We start from the raw sequence: 6,982 nt of genomic DNA on the forward strand, positions 1-6,982 counted from the left end.
GGCTACATTTGGGGAACAAGGAGGCAGTGGTGGCCTCTGTACATTGACACCAGAAGCTGTTCCTATGTTGGGCTGAGCTGGCTCAAGAGCCCTCCAAGACAAAAACACCTTGGCACAGCTGTAGCTGGGAGGGAAGAGCCACAAGATATGAGAGCCACAGCCCTGCAAGCACCAAGGCCAGGGAAGGAGGGGCAGGAGATGCTCTGGGCACCAGAGCAGAGATTCCCTGCAGTCCGTGGTGCAGGCCATGATGAGGCAGATCCACCCTGCAGCCCATGGAGAACCCCATGCTGGAGCAATTGGACGTGCTCTGTGTGGCCCATGGAGAGCCCAGCAGGAACTTCAGCTGTGGGGAGATGCCATGCTGCAAGCAGGGGCAGAGTGCAAGGTGGAAGGGGCAGCAGGGACAGAGCATTACAAACTGACCCCGTCCTCCTTCCCCATCCCCCTGCAACACGTGCAGAGAGAGGAGATAGGGTAGTCAAGCATGAACTTGAGCTTAGGCCAAAGGGCCGAGTGGGGAGAAGGTGGTTTTAGTCATGTTTTTGTGTCTCCTTATCCTACTCTATTTTTAATTGGAAATCAATTTCTCTTGCTCAGTTCCTGTCTTTTGCCCATGATGGTGGCTGCTGAGTGATCTCCCTGTCTCTATCTCAAAGCTGTTTAGTGGTATTTTCTCCCCACTCTGCTGAGAAGGGGAGGTGGCCGAGTGACCTGGCAGCCAGCCACAAGCCAATGCAATGCATATCTGGAGTTGCTGTGTCCTCCTCCCCACTTCCTTCTCCCTTTTGGATGTGTAGAGGGGAGAAAAAAATAACTGTGAAAACCTCCCATCATAGTAATAAAAAGTCCTTTATTTTTTTCTTGAGGTCTCTGTTTCTGGGGGCAGCGCTCACGTGTTCTACCATCACGCTACAGTAATTTCCTTTGTAAACAAGCATTCTGCTTTCTCAATTCTTGGCTTTAGTTAGCAGAGTTCGTGTAATGTTTCCTGTCTGATTTTCATTTGGCTGAGAGTCTTCCTCCATCCCCTCTGGGTATCTCAGTGCTGATCCATCAGCACTGAAACAAAACTGGCTGAGTCCCACCCTTTTAGAGGAAACTTTATTCTTGGAAACAACATGAGGAGGCAAAACCAGGCCAGATCCATTAAGGAATGCAACCATACAAATTATGTCCCACCTTCTCCATTTCCTCTGTCCTACACAAGTGACACATAAATGTCACTGGTTCTTGGCCTTTTGAGGAATAATTGATCACCAGTCCATTCTTTACTCCTAAACAGAGTCAAAAACTGCCTTTAAAGCTCTACCTAAAGAAGCTTTTTGGGGAGGGGAAAGAGTCGAAGGACATACATCCTATCCAAAGGCCAAATACATTAAAAAAAAAAAATTAAGAGGCAGCTCATTGCATTTGTGGCCTAAAAAACAGCAAGGGAGAATTATCCTGAAAGAGCAGGACATCTGTCTTGGATGCAATAAAAAACTGCTGATTTTGTAACATGGGACGGGCACATGACACAGCAGGAAGACAAGGGTTACTAGTTTCACTCTTGGGTAGCAGGAAGAAAAAGAAAAAAATCCTGCACTAAGGTGTTGTTCTGAATAGCACAAATTCCTTCATATTGAAAAAACACATGAAAAAGGGGAAAGGAGGAAAAAGTTATTTTTGGGCTTGTTTGTGTGCAATAGAGGTGACCTGAGTGCTTCCCCATCCTTGTGTGCTGCTGCACACAGAGGAAACAGTTATCTCTGCTCAAGCAACATGGCATGGAACCCAAAATTATGCCAACAAATCCCCCTGCAATGGCAAACAAAACTCAAAGCACATGGTCAAATTCAGGTTGAAGAGGAATTATTCCTGTGTAAGGGCTCTTTATTTTTTCACTTTACATGTTTCTTGTAGCATTTTCCTGGTGTTCATGGCTGGGATTGGAAGGGACTTAAAACCTTCTCTCTTTCCACCTGCCTGTGCCATGGGCAGGAGAGCCCTCCTCTACAACAGGTTGTTCAAAGCCCCATCCAGCCTGGTCATGAACACTTCCAGGTTGGGGCGTCCACCACTGGATTGACTCCCTGTTGGTGGACTCCATGAAGCAGAGCTACAAACTTGCCACCAAGGAACTGAAAAGTTCAGAGCAAAGCCACCTGTGACTTTGGCACCAGTTTTCTCCACAACCTCATCTGCTTGAGCCCCATGCTTGAGCAGTTTATTTACACATGAACTAGCTGAAATGTGTGTGACTAAACCCTTGCAGAGCTGTTTTTCTGTGGCTGGGAACCATGGGGGATGACATGTAAGTGAAGACAGAGAAGGTGCTCGCAGTGAAGCTGCTGCAGCCCAGGTTCCTTGTGCCTCAGCTGAGAGGCAGCGTTGGATCACAGGAGCACTGCTGTGGTGTACACGTGCAGGGGAAAGTGGGCTCTCTTAAATCAGTGTTCCCCATTGCTCAGGTGTACAAACCTTCAGCATGAGGCCCCACATCAGCCCTGTGCCCCATTAGCTCTGCCCAGCCTTGTGGCTCACATGGAGCCAGGGCAGCATGAGCCCAGGCTGCAGGCAGGCTGCTGTTACAGATGTATGGTTAATTCATGCTATAAATAAATAAGTGTATGTTTAAAATATTACATGAATCCACCACATGCCCTTGACCACTCCGGCGGGAGCATAGTTCTATTTCTATTCAATCAGTTCCCAGAACTCGCTAAAGATAATATCAAGTCCTTAGCTTAAGAATGAAGCCTTCCCAGGCCACCAGCAATGATTAAAATATTCAGGAGAAGGATTCCAGGAGCAGATTATATCAGTTGTCCTGAAACACCTGGCACCACCCCGAGTACATGTGAAAGACAGCCATACAGAATCGAGGCTCGCCTTTTGTATCCGTATGGACTCGGTTATCCATGTGAAAAGAACGTCTAGGAAAGACCGAGATGGTTGTAGAAGCATCGGGACTGACTTTTGCATCCCTATGTTCTAACTCTACATATGAACAAACACAAGGGACATCCTGTGTTATGCAGGCCTCGGGGAGAATACAGGGGATATAAGCAGAATGTACAAGACGGTCAGGGTGAACCTCCAGGGAAACGCTGGCACTCTGTCAGTCGGATCCAGGTTCACCCAGCGCCAATTTCCGGAGCTGACGCTGTCTTGGCTATGGAGGATTTTTGATAATTTGTAATTAATATAATAAATCTTTGTAAAATTTTTTAATTTGGCTGCGGATTCAATCATTTTTAACACTGGGAACCACAAGCATAACCTGCCTCTGATGCACCTTCCTCCAGTGCACTTCTGGTCACTCAAAGAAGTTAAAAAGTTTTAGGAGTTTGGCCTTGTGTTCATCTGACACCAGTTTTTCAAGAACTGCTACTTGGGAGGTGTGTTCTGTGCTTATTGCAAACTTTGCTGTAATCAAAGCAATCAAACTGAGTAATTGCTGTAATCAAAGCAATCAAATTGAGTAATCTCTGTTTACTTGGCCTCTTTTCACCTTAAGACACATTCAGCTTCTTTCATGGGAGATCCCAGCGCTGCTTACACACTTACAGTTTCTTCATGGCTTTGTATCGTGTCCCCAGTTTCAATTCCTACCACTCCTCAGACATCAACAAAAACCTCTCATGAGTCACAAAACAGCAACACAAGAAGGGTAATTCCTAACGGGAAACTAAAGAGAAAATCAGTTTCAATTCCGAGTTGTTAAATTGCAGTCTAACCACAAATTTTTCTTGAGGCCACACCTTAGTACAACATTTGGGATGTGGCAACCTATTATAAACACAGTGCTTATATGCAAAGAGCTAGCAGTTTTTTGGTATTCTCTGCAGGGGTGTTAACAACCTTTTAACTTTGACTCTCTAGAAAGCTGAGCTGTAGAAAATAGGGAAGCTCTGAATCCACTTCAAGGAGCATTCAGGAGATATTTTCATTTGAAGAACTGGTGAAATCCCTCACCCCCAGCAGACAGGATGATTTGCAAGCCTGGAATACAAGAGCCTAATTTCTGAGTTCAGGCTGCTCATGGTGCTGTCCCCTCGTTGGCAGGCTTACCTGCAGAAGGAAGTTTACAAAGATAAAAACCAAAAGCCAGTCAGGTTTTCACAGCTACAACCCTCATCATCCCCTTGCCTGGTAACTAATCCTTGGGTAAGATTAAGGGACAAACAAACAAAGCTGATGACTACAATGGGCCACGCAGCCAGGACCATGCCACTAAGGAACGTGTGAATCAATCACCCTTGTCCTTGTCTGACTTCAACTTGCCAGATGTTAACAGGGAACACCACACAGCTGGCACAAACTAGTCCAGAAAATTCCTAAAACACTTGGATAACGACTTCATGGCACAGACACTAAGGGAGCCAACCAGGAAAGGTGCCCTCCATGATTTGTTGCTACCAGAGAGGGTCTTGTAAGGGAAGTGGTGATTGGTGGCCACCTTGGCCACAGTCAAGTTTAAAATCTCTGATGACAGGAGGAAAAGTGTCAGCAAAACTTCCACCCTGGCCATGAGGAGAGCAGAGTTCAGGCTGCTCAGGGAATGAAGTCAGTAAGGTTCCCAGGGGAAATGCTTTTGAAGGTGCTGGGGTCTCTCAGGGCTGGTAATTTTTCAAGCACCATGCCCTAAGGGCACAGGAACAGGCAATTCCCACTCACTGGAAGTCAAGAGGCGGGAGCTTGACCAAGGAGGGTTCTTCCTCTGGAGCTAAGGCAAAAATAAAGTATGGTCAGCATGAGCAAGCTTGGTGACATGGGAGTGTTCTGCCAATTGGCAGGGACAATTTAAAGGACACAGACACCAATGGAAAGAATGGTCTTATTTTACTATGAATATTAAGGTAACAAAAATTTAAATGATACATTCAATAAAACTACATGCTCGACTTCAGCAACAAGCAAAAATAAGCAAGGTAATGCACCTAATAGCTGCTGTATGAGAGAAAGGATAGTGACTGAGAAAGATACATCACCAAGTGCCTAAATACTCCAGCATCATCCAGAGTCTGCAGTCACTGGGAGCCCTATTTCACAGCAAGGACCTGCAGGACCCTTCCCAGCAGTTGGGACAATCCCACGTCATGCATCCACCCATTGCTGAGCTCTCCAAATTCACCCCAAAAGTGGATCCAGCTTTTATAGGCCCAAATCAGCAAGTCAAGGTGACCTGATGATATTTTTAGTGCAGAAACACCTGGATTGATGGCACACTCCCTGACCAGGTGGGGCCAGGACTCAGGCAGGGCCCAGGCCTCAGCTGGGAGGGTTTTTCCCTAAAATATTCTACAAACAAGCCTCTACTCATGTCATCTGGCAAAGTTTCTTAAAATGATACATTTCTTGCAGATAACTACACAAGATTATGTGAAAGTTTCTACAAGCAGCCAGTTTGGTGTTAAACAGCTGGCATAAACATTTCAGCCATCTACTTTTAGCTAAATAATAATGATGGTGTTCATCTTGTGAGTCAACTCTGGCTGAGGCCTGCTGCTCAGGGAGGAACACAGAGAGATAGGCAAACATCAGCCACATGAAGTTAAACAAAGAACAGTGCCAGCTTCTGCACCTGGGACTGGAGAACCCCGGGAGTCCACACACACTGGGGAACAAGAGGCTGAAGAGCAGCAGCACAGACATCTGAGACCTGGCACTTTGGGCTGAGGGCAAGTGGGACAGGAGCCAGCAGTGCCCTGGCAGCCCCAAGGGCCAGCCTGTCCTGGGGGGCATCAGGCCCAGCACTGCCAACCGAGCAAGGGGGAGACTGTCCTGCTCCCTTCTGCACTGGGGAGGCCTCACCTCGAGCCCTGGGGGCAGTTTGGGTGCCTCCACGTGTGGATATAAAGGTATTAAAGAGCACAGAGGGCTCCAGAGATGGTGAATGGCACAGAGGGGCCATGAGGTCCCTTGGTTTGTTCAGCGAGGAGGAGACTGAGGTCAGCCCTCATCAGGTCTGCAGCTCCCACCTCTGCTCTCTGTGACCTGAGGGAAGAAACTGTGCCAGGGGAGGGTCAGGCGAGGCATCAGGGAAAGGTTCTTCCCCTAGAGGGTGGCTGGGCACTGAAGAGGCTCCCCAGGGAATGGGGATGGCCTCAAGCTTGCCAGAGCTCCAGGAGCACTTGGACAACACTCCCAGGCACAGGGTGAGGAATGAGATGATCTTGAAGGTCCTCTCCAAACCAAGCCATTCTGTGATGCTGCTTTTTGGGGTGTCCTGTGCAGGGCAAGGAGCTGGGCTTTCATGACCCTTGTGGGTCCCTTCCAACTTAAAATATTCCATGATTCTGTGATTCTATGAACTAGAGATCAGTCTTTTAAAGCAAAAGCTCTGGCAACAAAGAAGTCCTTACAGCAGAATCTGCACAACTGGCCTTTTTATCCTCGTAGAGCAGATGAACGAGAGTTATTTGAAAAGCTGAGTTCATGCCAGCTTTATGCTTCCCTAGAGCAACAAAACCAGCATGACACCAGCTGGTACAGATCTGAACCTGTCCAAGGCTGGTTCTTATACACATCTGGGAGGAAGGAAGGCAGCCAGAACCAGCACCTGGAGCTCGTGCCTGCAGTGCTCGGAGATGAACCAGGAGCCCACAGCTCAGCTCTGCTGGAGTCACACCTGCCTCTGCAGACACATCACCTGTCACTGCAGGGTTCTCTCCCTTCTGGTGCTTTTTGGTGACCTCATGCAATATATTACTCACTTTTTCTCAAAATCCACACCTGACTGAAACACAAACAGTAAAGAAATGTCTGGAGGAAACTTCAGACAAAACACATGAAATGTCATGAATTCAAACAGAAAAAATATCCCAAAGAAATCTGAGGGAGCACAAAAACGATGAAGGTCTTTGATATTACAGAAAATGCAGATAGCAGGCATTGTTTAATAAATTGGCACAGAAAAACAACAGGAAATACAGCAACACAGGTTAAAATGCTTTTTTAGTTGTTTATTATAAAATACAGATTTAGATGTGAAGGC

Source organism: Fringilla coelebs (genome assembly GCF_963513975.1).
Source record: "Fringilla coelebs genome assembly, chromosome: 18".
NCBI lineage: Eukaryota > Metazoa > Chordata > Aves > Passeriformes > Fringillidae > Fringilla > Fringilla coelebs.